We start from the raw sequence: 26,080 nt of genomic DNA on the forward strand, positions 1-26,080 counted from the left end.
GGAGGAGACTCTTCCCTGGCCTTGCTGCTGCTAACACTGTTGCTAGGTGACATAGGTGAGGACGGGTTGGTGCCAGCACTTCTTACCTTGTTTTTGTTCTATGGAGGCTTGAAAAGGTGGAGGTAAGCTCCATTATGGCTGATGGCTTCAAATTCACAGATCTTGAAGACACCTTGATTCCTGACCAGGTTGGTTCTGGAGACCCCTAAAGAGAAATCCAGAAAATGCTTGCTTTTGGAAGTCATCTATGTCACTGAGAATGCAATTTGAAAGGAATTTTAAAGCCCAGCTATTGTAGATCTAATATATACATATATATAGAGAGAGCAAGCAAGCTAAACACTGAGTTAAAATTTTTGGAGAGAATATACTTAAATAAACTCTCCATAAGTTTTCATTTCTGAGTGTAAATCCACTTGACAAAGGGAAAAAGAAGTTTAACCCTTTGTGACCTTTTCTCCACATGCCACATACTGTTTTCCAACATGAATTTATTTTTTATGTAGTCCTCTTCTGTCTGTTTAGCCAGCTCTTGTGCAAATATCCACTGACAATTCACATACCTTCTAAGGATGTCATGGTTTACAGTTTCTCTAAATGTTCGTGCATAAATCTTTTCTTTTGTGGTGATGTGTATTATTTTTTATCATTTAGCATCATCCCCAGGTTCATCCCGATCTTGAGAAATTAACAACAAAAGTCAGCTGTGCTCCCTCTACTGGTTGCATTTCTTTGGAGCAGAAATACGTGCATTTGTGTGTAAGTTCATTGTTGCTTGCTGATGGAGCTCGGACCTGTGTTCACGTTTTCTTTTCCAAAATGCGCATAACTTTAAAAAAGCAAAACTAGTGGCTTTCAAAACCGCAGGTTAAGAAACTGGTACCTTTAGAGGGATAGGGCATCTTCCTTACTGCCCACTTTTCTAGTAGTGTTGTGGCGGAATCTTCCTGGGCAGGAGGACACAGCCCTTCTGCTCTAGGAGTAAATTCTTGGATGCTAAGTCCTGCTTCCCTCTGAGGCCCGAGGCCAATGCCTGGGGCCTCTCCAGTTCTGATATTGTTGTGTTTTCACCCACATCAGGTCAGCCCTTCTGTTCAGATCTGTGAAAACCTGCCCGCCACTGTATGGAGCCAGCGGGGTTTATGTCACGTGTTCACATGTTGCTCGGACTCTTGATCTCAGGGTGTTCTTCTCTAGAAGCATCTACAGGGGACCCTTTATTTTTAGGCCTGAGAGATAGGGAAGCAGGTGGGGACTATTTGGTTTAATCCATCATGTATGTATCGCATCCCCACCACATATGTGGCTTTAAGAAAATTCAAGATGAGCAAACCTACTGTTCCCCACCTCCCCTTTTGAGAAACACTAAGTAACAACAACAAAAAGCTCTTCTCCCCTTCCATGCAGAAATTAAATAATAATATCAGAAAGAAGGGGAAAAAAGTATATGCCCCCCACCCCGCCCCCAGAGCTAAAAGAAACCTTCTTAGGTAATCATGAGACCAGAAAACCTGTAGGCAAGATGTGCTCCCTGTGTAAGCCCACTGCTCTGATGCTCTGACCGCTGACTTCATGGTGCTTGCCTTTCTCTTCCCATGAGTGATTTGTGGCATTCTTTTCTATATGCTGTAATGAGATGAAGCACCTTCCTGTTCTGTGTGGAGTAGTTCCAGTGTAGACTCATAGTGGTCAATGGAGAAATGACTGATGGGCCTCGCTAAGGCCGCTTTGTGTCTGTATCTGTCACATCTCTCGCTGCACACCATGTCGGCTTCCTGAAAGTGTGTGATCTCTGATTCTCAAACCAGTCTCTCCTGGCTTTCCATCCTCCTTCACCCATCCCCTTCCTGATTGTTTTCATCCAGATTCAGCATAAGTCGGTAGCTTGGTGAGTGCATGGACGGCAAGGCTGCGCCCAAAACCATGGGATGCTTTCCTGCCTCTGATCTCAGTGTCTGCTTTCTTCTGAGTCCATATGTATGGTTCTCAGCGATTGAATGCTGCACAGTGGAAAAGGAGAAGTGTTGTTTCATGTTTTTATAAGTCCCTGGAGACTCTCTTCAAATTGATGATGCTATATGGAATAGATGGAATACATTAATTAAATGACAGGTGATAGTGAAACTTCTAAATCAGGGTTTCTCAGCAGCAGCACTATTGGCATTTGTGGCTGGATAATTCTTTGTTGTGGGGGCCTGTTATATGCATGATAGGATATAGAGCAGCATCTCCAGACTCTACCTACTAGATGTCAGTAGCACCCCCCAGCTGTGACAACCAAAAATGCCTCCAGATACTGCCAAATGTTCCCCGGAGAGGCAAAATCACCTCCAACTAAGCAGCTTTGCTGTATCCAAACATTATTCTCTTCCTTCATTCTGTTCATTCATTTCTTTACTTCTTTCTTTCTTTATTTATTTTTAAGACAGAGTCTTACTCTGTCACCCAGGCTGGAAGTGCAGTGGTGTGATCTTGGCTTACTGCAACCTCCGCTTCCCGGGTTCAAGCAATTCTCATGCCTCAGCCTCCCAAGTAGCTGGAATTGCAGGCGCGCACCACCATGCCTGGCTAATTTTTGTATTTTTAGTAGAGACGGGGTTTCATCATGTTTCCAGGCTGGTCTCAAACTTTAGACCTCAGGTGATCCACCTGCCTCGGCCTCCCAAAGTGCTGGGATTATAGATAGGCGTGAGCCACCGTGCCCATTCTGTTCCTTTAGGTGTGTTTGTGGGCAGTCTTTTATTTACTTAATTCATTTATCAGGTAGTTATTAAATTTTCTGCTATACCAGCCTTGATACCAGCCTATATTCTTTACCAAGAATATAAAGATGAACCAGACACCTCTTTCTTCATGTTCTTATACATATGAATATATATGTGAATACATATGATATATATGAATATATATGGATATATACACATATATATTTGAGTCAAGTTTAAATGTATCTCAGAGTTCCCTTTTTGGAGTTTTGTTTCCAGGCTGCATCCCTGGCTGGCATTTGAGTCATTATGACTTCTTTAATGAGTGTTGGGTTTCTATTTTTGTAGCCTGTATCTTTGAGGAAAGTCCCTTGCAGTATGGATGAGTAGCCTAAGTTTTTGGCACAGCTTTTAACCTTATAAAATGATAATGCTCTATTAATCTATCAATTTCATCCATGAATGCTTCAACCATTTCAGATATAGCCTCTCACTTGTCACTTCAGATTTACTGTTTTCTTCTTTCGTGATTTCTTTCATTCTCTTTAACCAGCCACCTGAGGCTTCATTTAACCTGAGGTCATTTAAAGTTTTATTTAAGGAAACTTCTGTTTGGAAACCAAGGTCAAGCACAGCAGAGGGATGTTCATTGCATGGCTTTCTGGTAAACTTGAAGTTAGCATGTTCTCTTTAACATTTTTAGAAACGGTGATATAAAAATTGCTCATGGAAATGAAATTTGGGGCAGTTTTCTTTCCGGGGGAAGGAAAGAGGGATGTGTTTCAGCGAGGAAGAGGTTCACAGATAGTTTACACTATGTGAATAATTTTCATTTTTTATGCTACATGGTGGGCACGTGGGTGTTCATTATATTATTTTCAAATACATGTTGTATATTGGAAATACTTTCTAGTACCTGTTAAAGAAAAGGCAGCCAACTGAAAGTTTGCTTCCTGTTTTTCTGCCCTCCACTCGTTTTCAATAGATGTTTAGGAGTTAGGTCTCCACTTGATGAGCTACCCACGTTTCTGCCCGTGAAGGGCTGGTGGGGGGCGCATATGTAACATTGCTGGCCTTTTATATCTTTTAAGAGGCGCTGCTTTTTTGCCATGTGCTGTAGAAAATTGTCTGACAGGCGCCCATGCTTTGTGCAGGGTGACCAGGTTCATCTGTAAATTGGGTAAGACCTTTTTGAAATACATTGCCCCCAAGGATACGGTAGGGAGGGTGCTGGGATTCTGAGTGACAGCCGGCGAATGCCAGAGGGAAGAATTAAATTGGAGAGGGAGGCGGAGAGGAGGGAGGTGATGGTGGGAGGAGGAAGGGAGGAGCGACCAACCCTCTCCAACACACCCAAGTGACCAGATTCATCATAGCACGAAACTTCACAAGTTACACCCACTGCCTCCGCCAGCAGCCGGGGAAGGCTGCTGCTTCCTCATTTGTGTTACTGGAAGTTCGAGACATGTGAAGCCAGACCGGGAGAAACGTGCGCGCCTTGTTGAGCAGGGGTGAGCTTGAATTTTGAAATCGATTCTTTCCACCGGCGAGTCTCTTTGTGTCGGGTGGTCGGGGCAGGCAGCCGAATGTGGCTCTGAACGAGGATAGGTGAGAGCCCCGAGCTCGCCGTGCGGCTGGGGCGGGGGAACCGTGCGCCCCGGAGCCCCTTCCCAGAAAGAGCAAGCGCGTCTCCAAGCTGCGTCCCGAGGCTCGGCGCGCGTTGCCGGCTGAGCTGCAGGGGACGCCGGCGACGTTGGTTCCGGCTCCAGGGTAGAGATTCGGTCTTTGAAAGCTTCATCTTTCCCCTTTGACTTCTGTAAGCAAGGATCGTTGTATGGGATACGGGGTCGGGGAGGAGACTGCGGGATCACGTCACCCACCCAGGATGCGTCCTGCCCGGGGCTGTCCCGCTGCGCGTTGGGTAATTGCAGGTCAGTGCCATTGAAAAAGAACCCCATGGCAGGCTTGGGAATCAAGTGAGCAGAAAGTTCCGAAGGAATATTCAGAAGCTGTGGCTCCCGACCGCACCTGGATGGGAGTTCTGGAGTGGGACATCGGAAGTCTCGTGTTTCTCATTAATTTTACAGCTGATTAAATTAGTTCGGCTCTAGGTTCCTGGCTGTGGAGGTGTGATTTGTTTATCTGGATAATTTTTTCTTTTCTTTTCTTTTTTTTTTAAATGTCTGTCTTTCTGTGAAAGCTAGCTTATCTTCGGATTGATTGCCTAAATCAATTTTGGGTGGGGTGTGAGAGGAAGTTTGGGTGGAAGGTGGCACTGGGGGCTGGGCTTATTGCAAGTGACAGTATCTCCCCGCAAAGGATAAACCTGGCTCAAATGAGGCTTCTCGCAGATAGGCTTTAGATTTTATTTCAAGTTTGGAGCTGGTCAGGGGGCTTCCATTTGGCCTGTGTAGCTTTTGCTCAGTGTGTAGAGGTCAGAGGGAGGCTATTGGGTTAACTGTTACCTGTTGCAGTTACTTCATACCTGATCAACAGCTTAGTGATACACCAGCAGTTGGAGCTGGCTTTTGTTCTTTGTCAGCGAATCCTTTCATGAGAATGTTTACAGAATCATCTTACTTTTAGGGGAAGAAATGAAGGTGAAAAATGTGTGGTTTCTGTTGTATTTATAGCAAGCCAAATGTTCTTTCCCGGGTCTGGGGTGGGTACAATCAGGAAAATGTCAGTAGCTGATTTTATCATTTTTCTAATATCAAAGTGGAATTGTCTGACTCTCTTAGCATACCTTCCCTTGAACTTTGGGGGTCAGGAGGCAGGTTGCTGGGGCCACAGTTCACTTAGCTTGCTCTGACTCTCCCACTTCCTTGAAGTTAAAGATACAAATGGAAAGGAAATTACTTTTCAACCAAATCAGACATGGCTTAGGTAAGACCAACAGGTTGCATGATCCAGGGCTAAAGCCCTGAGTTCTAGCTCATTTTGGGCTCAAGAAAGGACCCAGCAGCAGGTCGATGTGAAACTGATGCTGACACGAGGCCTGTGACCTGCTCCCTCATGGCCCTCCACCCCACAAGGAACCTTTAGTAACTCACTCAACAGGAAAGACAACCAAATTGGATCTCATGATAATGCTGGTGAAACTGACTAATAGACGGAGTTTTATGGAACAATAATTCTTAGCTACAAAAAGGGGAACTGCACGGTTCACAGAGCAAAGGTTTTTAGATATTGTCACATGTGACTGTTAGAAGATACCATCATGAGGACTTTTGGAATTGGGGTTAATGCTACTATATGACCGTGTAGATGTGAGAGAAAGTGGCAATTTCTATATCATTATCTTTTCATGTTGTCTCCCTGCCTCTCCCAGTAAATAAGCTGATTTGTCTCTGGTTGGTTATATTTTAAATTTTATTCACTCATTTCTTCTTTTTAGAGATGGAGTCTTGCTCTGTTGCCCAGGCTAGACTGGAGCTCCTGGGCTCAGGTGATCCTCGCCCCAACCTCCTGTTGTAGCTAGGACTATAGGCGTGTGCCACCTTATCTGACTGTTTTTAAATTGTAAATTTGTTTAATAGGTACCAGATCATTAAAATTGTTTGTTTTAATAACTAATTTTTACAGAAATTTTCCCATTTTATGTACAATTTAAAATTTATTGGTATCATATTGAACATGATATCCTCATAACATTTTTAAAGACTGTATATCTGTAGATATGTTTCCTTTTTCATTCATGGCGTTATGTGTACCTTTTCCCCATCAGTCTTGCTAATGTATTATCAATTTTATTGGTCTTTTGGAAGAACCAACTTCGATTTTTGATAGTATCTTAATTGGAACACAAACAAAGGCCACCTCCTTTCTTGAGTTTATATTCATTTTTAAAATTCTGCCCAGTGGAACTCTGTCAAAAAGACCTTAAACAGCCTTTGAAAATTAGCAACTGAGTTCCTTAGCTGTAAGTGGGAGGACACCACATATGTATCTTTGTATCTTTGACATAGATTATATTTTTTCAGTTTTATTAAAATATACTTTGTTTGTGAACACCATGTACAGTGGACCAAATTGTTCCAAGATGGGTTTTGTGTATTCATTGAGGCACACCCTGTGATATTGTTCTGGAAAAATGTAACTAGAATTTACATAAGACTTACTGGTAATTTAAAGTGAATTGTAGGTACTTTCAACCCACTTGACAGTACAGATTTACCTTGTACAACAGCAGAACAAATTTGCTGTAATGACTGGAGAAGACACTTCATTTTGGTTCATATTTAATGCATGAGTCTGAGCATTTTAAAGTTTTCTCAGAACAGATTCTTTCTGAGTATATCAGAAAGGATGCTGGAGTCAGAAAGACCTGGCTTTGAATTCTTGCTCTGCCACTTTTGACTGTGTGGCCTCAGGAAAATTGCCTAACCTCTCTGAACTTGTATTTCCTCAAATGTGATCTGGAAACGGATTGTGAAATTGCACTGTGAATTCAGCGTATAATGAGATTTCATTATGAATATTCATGTAAGGTTTCTATCCTTCGTTTGGCACAAAGTAGGCATTTAATAGTGACATTGAGTGTTTTCAGTATAACGATTAGTATTTTCTGCCTCCTACCCTTTCTTGTCCTACTTCCAACCTTACCACCTCTCTCAATGGAAGGTGAAGGAAGGTGAAGTTACTGTAGTAGAATAAAACAAAAACCACTTCCCCCATTTGTTCTCTCTTCATTATGGGCAGGTTCCATATTTTCAGTATTTTTATCTTATTTTCCTAGTTGATTATGTTACCATTTCTTCCCTCCAATTTTTATCTTACTTTCCCAGGATTTTCTTTTTTCTTTTTTTTTTCCTGTCTCATCTCCTTGAGGATCTTATCCACTGCTCTGTTATTTTTTTCTTTCTTTCTTTTTTTTTTTTGCCTGCCTTTAGTGTAAAAATGAAATGAGTACAAAGCCCAAAACTTGGCAGCGACTGGGATGTAAGTTAGTGGGTTGCTTCTATGAAGGCAAAGTGTGTTAAATTTAGTTACTCAAGAATTTAACTTGGAAGCTGGTCATGATGGTGTGTGCCTGTAGTTCCAGCTACTCAGGAGGCTGAGGCAGGAGGGTTCCTTGAGCCCAGGAGTTTGAGGCCGTCCTGGGCAACACAGTGAGACCCCATCTCTAAAAATTAAATTAAAACAGGAAAAGAATTAAACTTGAAGACAGAGAATGCTGGTGACTGCCATAGCATTTTTGTGCCACAGACCTTGGAGTACTGTTTCAGACCCTGGAGTTTCTAAGCACTTTTGGGGAAGTGTTGATTGTTTGGTATTATGGTTGATGTTGTAACCAAAAAGGGACAATAAGGGCATAGGACAGAGGAGCTTGACTGGTTAATATTCCCCGACAAGGGAATCTAGCATTATTGAGTTTGCCCAACCGTGAGCCATTGGTTCTTTCTAGGGTCTCTCAGTTGACAAGGTCCTAGGGTATTAGGACCTTGTCCCGTGTAATGGCATAATTAGTTAGCATTTATTTATGCATCTAGTATTGAAAGGGACTGGACTGGGGATGGGAAGGGATTGTGAGCTGGGAAAAGGCTTCATTGGCTTTATGGTGCTATGCTAAAGTCGTTCTGCTTTGCTCAAGGAGTGAGTCTTGGTTTACATTTGGGGTAGTGAATCAGCTTCGAGTGTGGAGTTATTTTCGATGAAGACAGATTGACTAGCTGCACCTGGTCTGGCCTGCCCGCTATGACCCGGTGGTGCTATTTTGTTCTAGCCAATGCTTTCATGAGAATAGAGAACAAGGAGGCGTAGTTTTCATAAGTATTTTGCAACACCCGCTTCTCCAGTTTATTTTGATGCCGTTGCTTGAAAACAAGTGTTAGTATGGCTTTCATTGGTAAAACTTTTAGGGAAGAGATCATCACTTTTGGAAAGTTTTGTTTCTTGAAATGGTTAGGGTGGATTGATGTGTGAGCTCTTGTACTGAATCGTAGAGCTGCCTCTAGTACCTTGCAGCCACATGCTTCAGTGTTTCCGTAGACTGAGATTTTGCTGGGCAAGAATCTCTATAGTCGAGGTGCTTTCTACAAAGCTGTAGAGAACTAAGCCTGGTAAATGCTTCTTTATTAAAATATGAATTGCTTATTAAAATATCAATACTAAATACTAATGTATTGAGTGTCTGCAACATGTGAAGTACTTTTCCTGTGTTATCACATTAATGTTTCTGCGGATAATCTTGCAATCTGTAGAGATATATAAAAAAGAAGCACAAAACCCATTATTATGTTGCTCTTACAGGTAGAATCACTGTGGACTGAGACCCACCTTTCTAGACCTGAAGCCCAGGAGGAGGAAGAGGAGGCTGGTTGGTACCATGAGGGATGATGCTCTGAATCCTAGCATCTCACCTAGTATGTGAGCAGTCCCTGCAGATGGCACATTTGGAGATCTTGACAAAGCCTCTTCTGTTTCCAATGGGGTAAGTGTGGCGTTTGCAGAAGGCTGGGGAATGAGGATTGAAGCTTTTAAAGTCTTTATTATCTTGATCCTGCCCAAATCCACCTTTTTTGGTACAATAGAAAGTTCATTGTTTGTGACGATTATTTTGGTGGTTAAAGGGTTGCTGAGTCTCCCCACTTGCAATCTGAGGCTTTGAAATGGGTTTCCTGGGAACCCTTCCCATTCTTCCTGGGTGGTTCCCATGGTTATTTTGTTTTGGAGTTGGCTGCGGATAATCCTCTGTCTTTCTGACTTCTCTTTTGCCTGCCCCCATGATACTAGGAAAGGGGAAGAAGGAATTGATTTGGATGCAGCTGAGGAAACTTGGTATCAACATGCTGGTTTAGGGGCTGTTGCGTGTGGGTTCACATCACTTTTAACAAGACAGGGTGAGCATTGATGTAAACTGCTAAGTGGTTTTGTTCAAGTGGGGATATTTCATGCGGTCCTCCCTGCTGCGGTGAAACTGGACGTCTTTATTGCGTGACAGGCTTGGGACTTTCACAGAATGGATCAAGTGGTCGCCGTGCAACGTTCGCAGTTACTCCAAGAGAAGAAATATGCTGCAAAGACACCCTCCCTACTTCCTGTATGTGGCACAGACCCCTTCTAGGGAATTCCAGCAGAAAGGGCTGTGCGTACTTCAGTTTCCCTTCTGCTAAGTGGGAATGGTCACCTCTGCCCATGCAGTCTCCGCGTACTTCCTAGGAGGAGAATGACGTAGACCAAAAGGGGCTTTCTAGCTCTGCGAAGTTGGTTTGTTATTTTCAACTTTGCCTTCCTCTCGTGGACAAACCCACCTCGACCTTGTTAGCAGGTGACATCGAGATGCATTATCTAACCTTTACCAGGTTTGGCTCCTATGTTGTTGGTCCAGAAATTGAACACAATAGGAGACTGCGGACTTGAGAGAAAGCAGGAATCACAGATGCTTCCTGAGGCGTGCGTGATTCCTGTAACTTTCAGTTTCCCACTCTGCATTCCGGGTCCTGCTTTGCAGATCTTGCTGTGACTTGTTCCTCCAGTCTTACCTGCTGCTCCGCTCTGCCTGCATCCAGACGCACAGCGGCGTAGCCACTCCTTTCTCTGAATGTACACAGTGGCTTGGAAAAACCTTTCTTTCAAGGGCTCTCTGGACATGGAGCAGATAAGACCTCCGAGTTGACCTGGAATATATGCACCCTCCTCAGGGTTAGCCCTTGCTAGGCATGCCCTGGGGATACAGGGACTCCCAGGTAGTTAAAGGGAATCCAGCCCCTAAGGGTACCCTCTAACAGAGAGCAGAGTCAAAGCACTCACTTTCCCTGTGATAATATAGACACATTGTATTATCATAATTAGGTTACGTGCCTTTTTCAAGGGGTAAAAACAATAATAGGCCGGAGTGCAGTGGCTCACACCTGTAACCCAGCACTTAGGGAGGCCAAGGTGGGCGGATTACTTGAGGTCAGGAGTTCGAGCCAGTCTGGCCCACATGGTGAAACCCTGTCTCTACTAAAATATAAAAATCAGCCAGGTGTGGTGGCGCATACCTGTAATCCCAGCTACGCAGGGAGGCAGGAGAATCGCTTGAACCCAGGAGGTGGAGCTTGCAGTGAGCTGAGATCGCGCTACCACACTCCAGCCTGGGCAACAGAGCGAGAGACTGTCTCAAAATGATAATAATAAAAACAACAACCATTAACCCTTTGGGGCACTGGCTGTCCACGTTCAGCCCCTATCCCTTTGGATCCCCTTCACCTGTCTAGTGAATTCCCTCTCCCTGAGTGCTGTTGCTCCTGCTGTCTTTGGTGGAGGGTGCCCTTAGGGGCTGGATTCCCTTTGGCCAACTACTTGGTAGTCTGTATACCCCCAGGGCATCCCTAGCAAGGGCTAACCCTGAGAAGGTTGCACATATTCCAGGCCATGGCTGAGGTCTTATCTGCCCTGGGTCTAGAGTGCCCCCAGGGCTTCCGTCCCTCCAAGATCTCCCCTGCCTACTTTCTGGTTTTCTCTGAAAACACTTCCTAATCAAAAATGTATTCATGACTTCTCACCTCTGGCCTCAGTAACCTATTCAAAACAATAGCATTCGAAAGTGAGGTACCAGGATTTGAACCCAGGCAGCCTGGCCCACGGAGTCTGGTCTCCTGATCACTGTGCTATTGTGTGTTCCTCCAAGGTGGGCTGCTTGGACTTCTCTTTATACTTGCTCCAGCATGGCTATAGTGACTGCCATGGCGTGCCTAGTAAATGTTAGCTGAACAAGTGGCCACACAGCTTGCCAGAATCCGCTTTGCTTTACTGAGTCCTGTCTCAGGGCGCCTGTCCTTGTTGGTTACCCCCAGTGGCCTCCTGTCTGCTCTCTGCCGATTCAGATTTTACCTCCTTCAGGGTCAGTTCAAGTCCACCTCCTCCCGCCTGTCCTTCTGGACTGCCCCAGTCACTGTGATTTTTGCCCCTCGGAACCAGTGTTCCTTCTCAGATGATGTTACCCTTCCGAGCTCTCCCCCGAAGTAGGATCCTGAGTCCCTGAGAGCTGTGACTGTGCCCTGTGCCACATGTGCCACAGTGTTGAGGGATTCTTTTTGGGATTAAAATCTGGTCAGAGCTGTGCAGAGAAATGCCAGCGTTGCTTCCAGGTTCTGTGAGCAAAGGAAAATAATGAGGTTAAAGAGCAAAACTAAAAAAAAAAACCAAACACACACACACAAGGGGCAAATCTAAAAATTGTTAGCCCATTTCTTTGTGAGCCTGTGTGTGTATTTTCACACTGCAGCTGCTCGAGTTGAGTCATAGAATGGATGTGTCATCTCTTGGCTTCAGGCACAGTGGCTAGCCCGTCTTCCCCCTGGAGGGAGTTTAAGCACATTTATGTGATGAATAATGTGGATTCTCCCCCAATACTTGGAATGTAGTTCAACAGATTTCATGCAAATGGTAGGTGAAACATGTCAAGCGTCTTTTGTCCCCCATTTGAAAGATAACAGAAATATGCCTCAGCAGAGTCAGCGCACTGAGTCTTAGCTGATGGCCAGCCGAGCGCTCCGCGGTGGCTTCTCTCTTCACCTGCGCTGTCTTGGACATCTTCTGTCTCCTGGGTGCGCCCCCCATTGTAAGGCTGTGGAAGGAGGGCTAGGGCTGGAAAGGAAGATGCAAACATTGAATGCCTACGGTGTGCCTGGCATTCTTCTGCTTTGTGATCTCTAACAGAATACATGATTGCAGCTCACAGCCCCTCTGGGCCTGTGCGTATTCTCATCTCCAAGTCTACTTGGTGGAACCTAGGGAGCTTGACTAAAATCGCACTGTTGTGGCAGTGACCCTGGACTTGAACTGTGTTTTATCTGATTTCTAAACTCGTGACCATTCCCACACATCTTGACCTCTGGTTCTGAATATAAACAGAGACATTTAGATGAGGATGTCTAATGGTCATATTAACTAGAATTTGGAGATTCTTGAGTTTATTTCTTCTTCTTCTTTTTTTTTTTTTTTGAAACAGAGTCTCGCTCTGTCACCTAGGCTGGAGTGCAGCGGTGCGATCTCGGCTCGCTGCAACCTCCGCCTCCCAGGTTCAAGCAATTCTCCCACCTTAGTCTCCCAAGTAGCTGGGATTACAGATGTGCACCACCATGCCCAACTAATTTTTGTATTTTTAATAAAGACGGGGTTTCACCATGTTTGCCAGGATGGTCTTGAACTCCTGACCTCAGGTGATCCACACGCCTCAGCCTCCCAAAGTGCTGGGATTACAAGCATGAGCCACCGCACCTGGCTTGAATTTAGTTCTGATCTAAATCTTTTCTACATTAGCCAATTCCTCCTGGCACTTCACTGTTCATGAACCTGTTGAAGTCACTGTTGTCTGAAATACCATGTTTTGGTTTAACTTTGTGGAGGGTTGCGGGGGGCGGTCAGGTAATATTTTTAAAACTGCAAAATTAGGGATCTCATGTTATTTTTAGATGCTCATCCACAGGTGAAACGTATCAGGCTGGTTCTTTGAACACCCTCAGGAAAGTTAAAGAGATTTGATGCTTCTCTTTAGGAACCAGGAACCTCTCCGGTTAGACGGAGGACTCTTCTTTCACTGTCGTGTTTTGTGGCACAAACGGCCTGGGATGTCAATGCCTTGGGTCTGATGCAAGATACCCTGGGGCCTTCCCTGGCCTGTCCCTCTCCTGCCCATGTTGCGTAAACATTGGCATGGCAGGGACAGATGGCCACTCCGGGAACTCCTTGGATGTCACATTTGGTTGCCTGGGTGGGGGGTAGGGTGGTTGCAGCCAGTCTCCGCTGGGGGGAGGAGAGGCCGACTGGGAAATACCCCCACAGCAGTGGGTAAACACAAGCTCACCTCCGGAAAGGCTGGGCGCCCCGTTACGTGTGCAGGCTGGGGCAGTAATGGAGTCAGATGCACATAAGTGTGTTTAGCTTGGGAAGGAGCCAGTCTGCTCAGAGCACACAGCCTTTTCCCCTTGCTCCTAATTGATGCTCAGCAGAGTTCAGTTTGCTTACGAGGATGGGAATGAACCGTGTGGGGGCTGTCAAGGGAGGGATGGGCTACAGATAACTACTTTTAGAGCTCGGAAAAAATTCTTTCCAGAGGCCTGGGTTAGCTTTACTGGAGGCGCAGGTGAGGGTATCTGAAATCCCCAGAGAGTCAAGATAAAGCAGTTAGGTGCCCTTATCAGTGGGATTTTTTTGCTGATCGTGTAATGAGGACTGAAGCATTGATGAAGAACAGCCGAGTGCAGCGTTTCCTGCATAAAATCCCATCGATTCCGGAGACTGAGCAGGGGGAGAATCCCTTGAGCCACGGAGTTTGAGGCTGCAGTGAGTCAGAATCACGCCATTGCACTCCAGCCTGGGCAACAGAGTGAGATCCCAAGTCAGAAAAAAAAAGGGGGCAGGATAATAAAGAAACAGCGCCCAGGTGGGGAGGGCTGGAGGCAGCAGGATCCCTCTTCAAAGAAAGCACAAGAGTTGACATTAGGTGAAAATAAAATGGGTTTTCCGCGGTTTCAGCTTTAGAGTGGAACACCAGGGGTGGTTGCAATTGCCTGCATGCAAACCAAGTGTGGGGTTGAATCGAAGTGGAAAAGCCTATAGCCATAAGCGTTGATTGGAAGCGTTTCCGATTCTCACCTCTACGTAGTAACTGTTGCTGTTTATCTTTCTAATGTATTTGCAGAAGTCTCAACAAGCCAAGGTAAGGTAGTGTATTCAAGTTAGCAGAGTGACATCTAGTTACTATGCTTCATATTAATTTTTTGGAGGGAGAGGGTGGTGTGGTTAGCTCATTCATTCTTTCAACCAATCATTTGTTGGGTAGCTATGAATATCATCTTTGGGATACGGTGTAGAATATCATCTTTGGGATACGGTGTAGAATATCATCTTTGGGATACGGTGTAGAATATCATCTTTGGGATACGGTGTAGAATATCATCTTTGGGGTACAGTGTAGAATATCATCTTTGGGGTACAGTGTAGCTTACAGTATAGAAGGGAAGAAAAGATATACCATCAGGAATTCATAAGTGTTCAGGCCAGGTGTGGTGGCTCATGCCCATAGTCGCAGCACTTTGGGAGGCTGAGGTGGGAAGATCACTTGAGCCTAAGGGTTCGAGACCAGCCTGGGCAATAAAGTGAGGCCTGGTCTCTACAGGAAAATAAAAAAAATTAGCCAGGGTGTGGTGGTGCATGCCTGTGGTCCCAGCTATACAGGAAGCTGAGGCAGGAGGATTGCTTGAGCCCAGAAGGTTGAGGCTGCAGTGAGCCATGTTTGCGTCACTGCACTCCAGCCTGGGCGACAGAGCCAGACCCTGTCTCAAAAGAAAAAACAAAAAGAGAGACAGTTCATATAAGGGTTCAAACCAGAGGTATAAACTAGAAGTTTGATAAATTTGAAGAGTCAGGACATTTAATCTTCAAAGTAATCCAATGAGCTGTTATCATTCTAGTGAATTTACAGCTGAAAAAACGGAGGTGGAGAGCAGTAAAGTGCCTCAGCTAGGCTCAGCAGCCACCAGGCGTACACACCACGCCTACCCAGGTCCTCAGCCCTCTGAGCATCTGAGAAACCCCAGCCTCTGTGGTCCTGATTTCCCTGTGTTGGTAGCTCAAGCGGTGAACCGTGCATCTACAGTCTTTAATTCATTTATTTATTTAAAATAAAAATTGTTTTTGAGAGATGTGATTTCGCCGTGTTGCCCAAGCTGGCCTTGAAATCCTGACCTCAAGCAATCCTCCTGCCTCAGCCTCCTGAGTGGCTGGGACTGCAGTCACACATCGCCATGCCTGGCTTATTTAGTTCTTTTTTTGTTGTTTTTCTTTTTTGAGACGGAGTCTGGCTCTACTGCCCAGGCTGGAGTGCAGTGGCGCAATCTCCCCTCACTGCAAGCTCCGCCTTCCGGGTTCACGCCATTCTCCTGCCTCAGCCTCCCAAGTAGCTGGGACAACAGGCGCCCGCCACTGCGATCAGCTAATTTTGTTTTGTATTTTTAGTAGAGACGGGGTTTCACCATGTTAGCCAGGATGGTCTCGATCTCCTGATCTCGTGATCTGCCCGCCTCGGCCTTCCAAAGTGCCAGGATTACAGGCGTGAGCCACCGCGCCCGGCCTTATTTAGTTCTTTTTAAGAGTTGGGATAGAAAACCAATATGGACTCTTAGTATTTCTGCTTCACCTTCCTCAGTGTTTAGAGGAATCTAGTTTGCGCAGATGTGTAATGAGCCATTTAGGAAGAACTCTAACCAACAGACCTTTTTTTTTTGTAGGTCATTGGAGGGTGATTTTAATGATCACGTACATGGTGTGAATGTGAGTGTGGGCGTTTTATCGCGAGCTCCTTGGTGGTGGTTTGAGCATTTTCTCCGGCTGGTTCCACTGGCAGTGTTGATACTGCTAGAAATTGTTCCTGCTCAGGGCGCAGTGATTTTTCTCTTTTGGTGAACAAAAAAAATTTTTTTGAATGAGGTGAATGAGGGTATTTCTGGTAAACTCAGTCATTTATGTTTAAACAAGATGATCACATATATATGATTTATATATGATTAATAAATATGAAAATAATTATTACAATTATTAATGAAATATGAGAGGGTGAGCACTGGGCTAGAAAGAGGTCAAGAGACCGAAGTTCTTATCCTGGGCTCTTCTTGACTCTTCGACCTTAGTTGAGCCCGTTGCTCAGGGCAGTGTGAGTTGCATCCTTAGGTTCCTTGAGATGTATAGAAATGTCTCTCTCTATAGTTGGCAAAACCTGTAATATGGATATTATGTACCAAGACTCAGCTTTTAGCTTGATAGTGCTGCATTATTGATGTACACATTATTTATTTGTTTCTTTCAGTCTCAGATGCCGTGGCTGGGCTTTATATTTTTGGTGGTGTATTTTAAAATACCGTGTTAACTTCTGGTGGTTTTCTTTTCTTTCTTTCCTTTTTACTCCAGGAGTAGGGGTTTTCGTGTAGGATGAAAATGAAAACTAAAGAAAAAAATAGGATCTGGAAGTAATTTTGAGAGCAGAAAAATTAAACAAAATGGGAAAAGACTCTGTTTGTTACTAGCCAGGTGAAGAGAACACAGGACCGTGGACGTGCTTTTTCTCAGTAACTGGATATGTTAGACGCGGATTATGTTTTCGCTGGGACCTTGTAGTTAAAAGAAAGCAAAAAGCAGGTCTGGATGTTCAATATTTCCCTCTTCTCAAGAGCACATGAAGTTGGTATTGAAATGGGACTTGCCTGCCTCTTATTTCCATCGTTTGAAATCAGACTGAAATCCTGCACGTGGGACCCTCATTCTGTGACCCCTGTCTGTGTAGCCACCAGGCTCCCTTGCCAGCCCTCCTTTTGACTCACAAATGGCAGTGGGTGTGAGTGCCCAGGAATACTTAGTGGTCAATACAGGATTTGGGAAATTTGTCTGCAGAATGTCAGCCCTCAGTAGGAAGGTAGTGCTGTCCAATGGGAGGCCTGGTCAAATGCCTTTTCACTGGATATTTCAAGCTGGTGTGGCATAGCCGGAGATTCCCAGTCCTCAGGAGTGTGGTAGGGTAGGCTCTGTCCTACCAGGAATGCATTTGGACTTTAGAGATAGTTGAGAAGTAATTTCTTTTGGAATCACATTTAAGACACGTTTGGGTTCCGGGACATCCTCGTTCCTCATTTTTCCCCTGGCAGTCGTCATGGCCGGTTGGGCCTATGGGCCTGCAGGCTGTGTTTGATGTGATGAGCTCCCCTTTTCTAAGGGATGGACCTATCCGCCTTGAGATGCCTACATTTTTGCAACTTTGGTTTAACCATTATTAGAGACATAATTGGTAGGATGGATGCTTACTTTCCTAATTCATTTCTACTCCTGTGTCCAGAAATTTGTAGGCATCTTGGTTTTAAAGTTTGTCATCATCTTTGTTGACTACTTGGTCGAATCTTTGAAACGCATTCAACCCAGCTTTTTTTTTTTTTTTTTTTTTTAAGCACTGGCTCTGTATGCCAGAGCAGTAGGTGCCTCACAGAACACGTGGGCTGGTAGTACCAGTTGGGCAAACACAGCCTAAGTATAATGGAATATACAGTGAAGTTCCACATACGTGTTTATTTAACAGGGACAAAAGAAAATCTTCAAATCACATTTTACCTTTCAGAGTTTATAAATCCATCTGAAGTGCTTGGAAAAGAAATCATAGTATTAGAAATGGATGCATGTGTATATAAAACTAACACTAGACTTCTTTGCCAAATTTAACTTCTCAAAAGTGTTCTTAGAAAGAGGGACTTTCTTGGAGAGTATGAAGTCTATTTTGTCTCTAACTCGCTAAGGTCATTCTTTTCATTTCCCTTTCGGTGTGTCTCCCCACACCACACTACTATTAAAAACATACAGAGAACCTTGGGAGGCCGAGGCAGGCGGATCACTTGAGGTCAGGAGTTCGAGACGAGCCTGGCCTACATGGTGAAACCCCATCTCTACAAAAATACAAAAATTAGCTGGGCATAGTGGTGAACGTCTGTAATCTCAGCTACTTGGGAGGCTGAGGCACGAGAGTTACTTGAGCCCGGGATGGGGAGGTTGCAGTGAGCTGAGATTGTGCCACCCCAGCCTGGGCAACAGAGGGAAACTGTCCCCCAAAAAGAAAAACAAAAACAAAAAATACAAAGAACCATGCGAAAAATCAAAAACAACCCTGCACATGGATGTTTATGGCAGCTTTATTGGAAACTTGGAAACAACCAAGATGTCCTTCAGTAAGTGAATGTATAAACTGTGGTCCATCCAGATAATGGAATATTATTCAGCACTGAAATGAAATGAGCTAGTCATGAAAGGACGTGGAAGAACCATCAAGGTGGTTGCCAGGGGCTAGGGAGGAGAGAGGGATGAACAGGCAGGGCACACAGGACTGGTGATCCCAGGGTGGTGAAACTACTCAGTATGAGACTGTGATGGTAGATACATGTCATTATATGTTCGTCTAAAGCCATGAAATGTACAGCTCCAAGACTGAACCCTAATGTAAACTATGGACTTTGGGTAATAATGATGTGTTAATATATGTTTATTGATTGCAACAAACGGACCATTCTGGTGAAAGATGTTGGTAGTCGGGGAGGCTATGCATGTGGGCAGGAGGTATACGGGAAATCTCTGTGCTTTCTGCGTAATTTTGCTGTGAACCTTGAACTGCTCTATAAAATGGTTTTATGAAACAGCAACAACATTCAAACCAAAGCTGAGGAGACACAGCACTGCGTTCTACTCCTGACATCCAGTAAAGTGTCTTTTGACCTAGATTACTTCTCGAAGTTCTTTGCAGCCCGTCGGCTTGGGCAGCGGGGGAGAATCCCTCATCAAGCAGGAGGCTCTGATACTCTGAGAACGGGATTTTCCCTGGCGGCTTCATAGCTGTGAAAGCGCTGACTTCACGTTCCTCTTTTCTTCCTTCTGGCCATGTGCTGCACTGTGGACACTAAGGATGCATTTTCTGGTGAGCTGATTCATATGGTAGATGCCGTGTTTGCCACCCTTTCCTGCATCAAGGGTGGTTAGGGAGAGTAGGGATTTGGTCGTATTTGAAAGTACTGTGACCTGGGGACCAGACATGGTCAAATCCCACCTCAGTCTTATCACCCTTCCCACAAGGAGTCGCCAGGACTGTGTGCACAGGCACCTTAGCACGAAAGTGAGCAATTATGAGGATTTTTCTGGGAGCCGACCTCAGTGTTTCTCCTTGTGGGTTGTCTCTGACTTTTGAAGTCGGCATCTGTGTGTTGACTGTATTCACGTGCTCAGTTGCAGATAGTAAGGAGACAATAGGGCAGAAGGCTGGGAAGCATCCTTACCCTCAGGGAACTGACATTCTGAATACAGACAATATCAAGAGGTGTTGTCCATGCATATCTGTGGGGAGTTGGTTCCTGGACGACCCCTCCCTGCCCTGAGGACACCAAAATCCACAGATGCTTAATCTCTTATGGAAAATGGCATAGCATTTGCATATAATTGGGGCACATCCTTCCACACCTTTAAAATCATCTACGGATACCTAAAACAAAATAAATGCCATGTAATAGTTGTTATACTGTATTGTTTAGGGAATGACAACGAGAAAAAAAGTCTGGGCTAGGCATGGTGGCTCACACCTGTAATTCCAGCACTTTGGGAGGCTAAGGCAGGAACATCACTTGAGCCTGGGAATTCGAGACCAGTCTGAGCAACATAGCGAGACCCCATCTCTACAAAAAATAGAAAAATTCACCACAGGTTCTCACTCATAAGTGGGAGCTGATCGGTGAGGACACATGGACACAGGGAGGGGAACATCACACACTAGGGCCTGTTGGGGGGTGGGGGTCAAGGGGAGGGAGACAAATACGTAATGCATGCAGGGCTTAAAACCTAGATGATGGGTTGATCGGTGCAGCAAACCACCATGGCACATGTATACCTGTGTAACAAACCTGCATGTTCTGCACGTGTATCCCAGAACTTAGAGTGAAAAAAAAAAAAAATTAGCCAGGCATGGTGCCGTGTGCCTGTGTTCCCAGCTACTTAGGAGGCTGAGGCGGGAGGATCATGTGAGCCCAGGAAGCTGAGGCTGCAGTGAGCCGTGATTGTGTTGCTGCTTTCCAGCCTGGGCGACAGAGTGACACCTTGTCTCAAAAAATAAAATATGTACGTGTTCAGTACAGGCACAATCATTTCTTGATTTATTTTGAACATTTTTGATCCACGGTTGGTTGAGTCCACAGATACGGAAGCCATGGATACTGAACCCGTAGATAGGGAGAGGCGACTGTAGTTATAACATGTACCATGTGGGAAGGTGATTTTACAGTGGAGACCCTTGAAGCAAGGAAGTGTTGGGTGTTTGAGCTTCTGAACATAGGGGAGCTAGGAAGGCCCCATTGCATGGGTGACATTGGAGCCAAGATGGCAAGGGGGTGAGGAAGCGAGCCCTGGGCTGACAGAGGGAGCATTGAAGCGGAGGGCAGAGAGCTGGGCTGGGCATGTTGGAAGTTTGGATGGAAAGAGCAAAGTGGGAGAGCCAAGGCGATGCAGACAGAGGAGGGTCATCAGGGCAGGGTCTGCGGGACTGCTGATGAGATGAGAAGCCTTTGAGGGTTGTGGGTAGGACTAGGGAGACGCGGTCTGGTTTAGGTTCGTAGGTTCCCCCGATGACTGCGTTGGGAGGAGGCTACACACCATTTCATGTGGACCGTGGTTCTCAGTAAGCCTGTGTTTGAGCGTCCATTAGACTTTGTTATTGCTCACACAGTCTGATCCCACTGGTACAGGGTGGTGGGGGTGGGCACAAATATTTTCTTTTCTTTTCTTTCTTTCTTTCTTTTTTTTTTTTTGAGATGGCGTTTCACTCTGTTGCCCAGGCTGGAGTTCAGTGGTGCAATCTAGGGTCACTGCAATCTCTGCCTCTCCTGGGTTCAAGCGATTTTCGTGCCTCAGCCTCCCAAGTAGTGGGATCACAGGTGTGCATCACCATAGCAGGCTAATTTTTTCTATGTTTAGTAGAGATGGGTTTTGTCATGTTGGCCAGGTTGGTCTCGAACTCCTGACCTCAAATGGTCTGCCCACCTCAGCCTCCCAAAGTGCTGGGATTACAGGCATGAGTCACTGCGCCGGGCCCACAGATCTCTTTATTTACAGAGGATGAGGAAAGGGACTTTTTATCCTACGAGGGTACTTAGCTGATGAATTCTAGAATGAGTTCAAGCATGGCTAAAAAATGCTTGAAGATAATTTCGGGTTCCCTGCAGCCCAGTGTTTCATTTGCCTTCGAGACAGAAAGCTCCTCCTCCGTGCACATGCTCCGTGTTGCCCCCTTGCCTTGCCCGTGAGCAGACTCGACCCTCTTTTCCATTGATCACTTCCCTTTTTGGTTCAGGCTGCTCCTCTGGGGTTTTAGTTCTGAAATAAGTGAACCATTTGTCATATCTATTTCCTTCTCACTGGAGCTGCATGTTAAATCACGGCCAGAACACATCTGTCAGATCTCTGAGCTTTTCAGAAATGCAAACCTGAACGTTTTGGCGTATGACCCTGTTAGCCTGTTTTAAGTGGCATGTGGTACACTTGCCCGCAGATGTTAGTATACCCGTCTACTTTGAACAAAATAATAATAACTTTCACATCTGGTTCTCTTTTCATCTAGGGATCTTAAAACCCCGAGTGCATATTAATTAAACCTCACATCACTGGAAGGTAGGGAAGGGATGGAGGGCAATTGCTTTAATCACCACTGCAAGAAACTTAGAGGGATTGCCCCTGGGTAACAGATGCCTTTCATCTAGCATCTTAAATACTTCCCGAGTATTACCTGGTGGGAAGTGTATGACCATGCACATCTGCAGGGCGTGGGGAATACCCTGAGATACTAGGGACTTGCCCTATCTTTTTGGTGTTGTCATTGCAGAAGCCTTCTTTTTTTCCAGTTCATGGGCTTTTACCACTTAATATGGATTATTTGGAGTCTGATGGTATGCACTGAAGGATGGTGTCGTTAACTGGTAAAGCTGTTTGGTTTTCTTTCCATCTTTTTAGTTTGGTATGCAGATAGGCAGGAAGCTCCTTTGAAAATTTCAACTGCCTTCCAAGCTGGTCATTGGGAATTCTCCATGAATGGCATGGTACATCCCTTTCCCTCTGAGTCTCTTCCCAGAAAGTCTCTCAGGTGAGCTGGGACAACGGAAAGACAGGAGAGGACCGTGACTTTGATCAGAGGACAGAGTGGCAGCTGCTTAACTCCATATACCTAGAGTATGGGGCGTTCTATAAGAAAAATGGAACAAAATAAAATCAGGAAATGGTATGGTCATGTCATTCATAGGTGAGGAATCCAGCTGCTCACCTGTGGGAGGGGAGTTGGGGGTCTTGCTGGGGTCAGGGTGTTCATATGCACAGCAGTTGTTCTCCAGGGGGACTCGGCTTGACAGTGGAAAAGCAGAGGCCTCGGCAGGGTCTGGAGGGTCTGGAGGGCGTGAGATACATGGTTGGTTTGCAAAGGGATGCTCTTCTTCAGTTTTAAATGGGAAGTCTTTAGCTCCATTTTAAACAATTTCTAAATGCCAGTGTGTAGCATATCTACTGCTTTTATTCCCAGTTGCATGTGAAAGTAAACAGTAAAGGGGAAAAATATTGAAAAGTGTGGGTTCTTCAATGCCCCCTCCATGTGATACCTCTTAACTCACTGATGACTGGTTTCTTTCCAGCTTTATAAGTTAAAAGGTGGAAACATATTTGTTTCCCCAGATACATGATGAATATTTATGTTATTTTAGATGAACATTCTTCTGAATAAATTCTTTTTTTTTTTTTTTTGAGGCAGAGTCTCACTCTGTTGCCTAGGCTGAAGTGCAGAGGTGCCATCTTGGCTCACTGCAACCTCTGCATCCGGGCTTCAAGTGTTTCTCATGCCTCAGCCTCCCAAGTAGCTGGGATTACAGGTGAGCGCCACTACACCTGGCTAGTTTTTTTATTTTTAGTAAAGACAGGGTTTTGCCATGGTGGCCAGGCTGGTCTCGAACCTCTGACCTCAAGTGATCCACCTGCCTCTGCCTCACAAAGTGCTGGATTACAGGTGTGAGCCACTGCACCTGGCTCCTTCTGAATAAATTCTGAAAACATAGCTCTATGAGAATGTACCTTTCCATGATTCTTCTCTAGTAGTATGGAACTGTAAAAACTACTTTTCTTGTTTCTTTTTTTTTTTTTTTTTGAGACAGGGCCTCCCTCTGTCACCCAGGCTAGAGTGCAGGGGCATCACTGATCACAGCTTACCGCACCCTCAACCTCCTGGGCTCAGGGGGTCTTCCCACCTCTGCCTCCCGAGTAGGTGGGACTACAGGTACACACCACCATTCCTGGCTAATTTTTGTATTTTTTTTTTTTTTTTTTGAGTGTGGAGACGGGGTCTTGCCGTGTTGTCCAGGCTGCTCTCAAACTCCTGGGCTCAAGTGATCTGCCTGCCTCGGCCTCCCGAAGTGCTGGGATTACAGGTGTGAGCCACTGTGCCAGGCCTGTAAAAAAACACTTCTGATCTTTCATTTGATTATTATAGCGTTGGTATATTCATTGTTTACCCTGGTGGTACTACCGAGGGATGCCGGTGTGGAGTAGGTATTCACCATTTCCCTATACTTTGGGGGCAGTACAGTACAGGGAAACATGACCAACATATTTCTTAAATAGGTTAATAATTGGAGCAAAGAAATGACTTTGTTATTTGGAAACCAAGTGAAGCCAAAACCTTTGTCTCCAGCCTGAATGTCACATATTCTAGTTGGGCAGTTAATCTCTTTGCTTTTGGCAATGTTAGGGGCCCTGTGGATAGAATCCTAGAATTCGGAGGTAGGCTTGAGGCAGCTTTCTGAAAGGCACAGGCAGAAAAGATGGCTGAGAGCAGCACCGTGGGAATAAAAATCACCAGTTCCACCATTTATAGGCTGTTTGGCCTTGGATAAGTCACCGAAGCTCTCTATGCTTTGGATTCTTCATTTATAAATGGGGATAAGTACTTTCCTGATAGAATTGTTAGAATATTAAGAAAGTTCTTCAGCATCTGACTTACATTAGGTCTTCTACAAGTGTCAATTACTATTACTGTTGTTATCACTATCATGGACATCATCCCTCTGCCCATAAACAGGCACCAATTGAATTTTTTTTACCTTTTTTTTTTTTGAGACAGAGTTTCTCTCCGTTGCCCAGGCTGGAGTGCAGTGGTGTGATCTAAGCTCCCTGCAACCTCCGCCTCCCGGGTTCAAGTGATTCTCCTTTATGGTATCCACCCACAGTCTGTCCACTGAATTGAGTTACTGTGGAATGTTAGAATACAATGAATTAAACTTACCTATGCATGCAGTTGTAGTTCTGTTTCCAAGGGGTCAAGCAGCCATTACAGTATCCACCATTACAGTATCATTCAGAATAGTTTCACTGCCCTAAAATCCTTTGTGCTCCACCGATTCTTCCCCTTTCTTGCTAATTCCAGGAAGTTGCTGATTTTTTTTTTTTGAGACAGGATCTTTCTCCGGCGCCCAGGCTGGAATGCAGTGGTGTGATCATAACTCACTGTAGCCTTGAACTCCTGGGTTCCAGTGATCCTCCCACCTCAGCCACCTGAGTAGCTGGGACTACAAACACACACCACCACACCCAGCTAATTTTTAAATTCTTGTTTCTTTCTTTTTTGAGACAGAGCCCCACTCTGTCACCCAGACTGGAGTGCAATGACGCAATCCCGGTTTGCTGCAACCTCCACCTCCCAGCCTCTAGCGATTCTCCTGCCTTAGCCTCCCAAGTATCTGGGATTACAGGCCCAGGTAATTTTTATATTTTTAGTAGAGACGGGGTTTTGTCATGTTGGCCAGGCTGGTCTCAAACTCCTGATCTCAGGTGATCCGCCCGCCTTGGCCTCCCAAAGTGCTGGGGTTACAGGCATGAGCCATCATGCCCAGCCTAATTTTTAAACTTTTTATAGAGACGGTGTTTTACCTTGTCGTCCAGGTTGATCTTGAACTCCAGGGCTGAAGTGATTCGCCCATGTTGGCCTCCCAAAGTGCTGGGATTACAGGCATGAGCCACTGTGCCTGGCCTACCACTGATGTCCCTAAATAGTTTTGTTTTTTTCTGGAATGTCATGTACTTGGAATCCTGCAATGCGTAGTCTTTTCAGACTGACTTAGCACCAGTTTTTTATGGCTTTATGCACTTTTTCTTTCTTTTTTTTTTTTTTTTTTTGAGATGAAGTCTAGCTCTGTTGCCCAGGCTGGAGTGCAGTGGCATGATCTTGGCTCACTGCAAGCTCTACCTCCTGGGTTCAAGCGATTCTCCTGCCTCAGCCTCCCGAATAGCTGGGACTACAGGTGGGTGCCACCATGACCTGCTAATTTTTGTATTTTTAGTAGAGATGGGGTTTCATCATATTGGCCAGGATGGTCTCGATCTCTTGACCTCATGATCCACCTGCCTCGGTATCCCATAGTACCAGGATTACAGGCATGAGCCATGGCGCCCGGCCTCTTATCTTTCTTTACATTGGCTGTGGAGCCCTGAAGTGCACCTACCAGTGTTCTACCATGGACTCCACCAAGGAACCGAGTTCCCTGAAGGGCGCTTTGTCTCACCTGCGGGAGTTGCATGGGAAAACCGTGAAGTGGGCCCCGCCTTGCTGAAGTGACCAGTGGCTGCTTGACCCCCTTGTGGAAATAGAAATACAATTGCATGCGTAGATAGGTTTAAAATGTCATTGCGTTTGGGACCTAATTTTCAGCCGTAGCTCAATTAAGTGGACAGACTGTGGGTTAGCTATTCCGGGTAGGGCCACAGCCCTTGCTTCACAGTGTGGCGGAGGTGACAGAAAAGTCAATGCATTGTGACACAGAGACAGGCAGTGGTGAAAATAGAAACACCCACGG

At 45.2% G+C, this 26,080-nt stretch overlaps 1 protein-coding gene across 10 annotated transcripts in view; it reads left to right on the forward strand.

Annotated features, from left to right (window-relative positions):
* The window catches only part of TIAM1 (T cell lymphoma invasion and metastasis 1), a 444,177-nt gene that overhangs the window by 211,692 nt on the left and 206,405 nt on the right, over positions 1-26,080 (forward strand). For 7 of the 10 annotated variants that reach the window (XM_025380044.1, XM_025380046.1, XM_025380049.1 and 4 more), the window contains one exon: positions 8,958-9,138. The gene's annotated coding sequence lies outside the window, so the exon portion shown is untranslated. Of the gene's footprint in view, positions 1-3,979; positions 4,217-8,957; positions 9,139-26,080 lie in introns of those variants that run through there. The other 3 variants (XM_025380043.1, XM_025380051.1, XM_025380050.1) reach the window with 1 other exon arrangement.

Source organism: Theropithecus gelada, chromosome 3, assembly GCF_003255815.1.
Source record: "Theropithecus gelada isolate Dixy chromosome 3, Tgel_1.0, whole genome shotgun sequence".
Classification (NCBI taxonomy): Eukaryota; Metazoa; Chordata; class Mammalia; order Primates; family Cercopithecidae; genus Theropithecus; species Theropithecus gelada.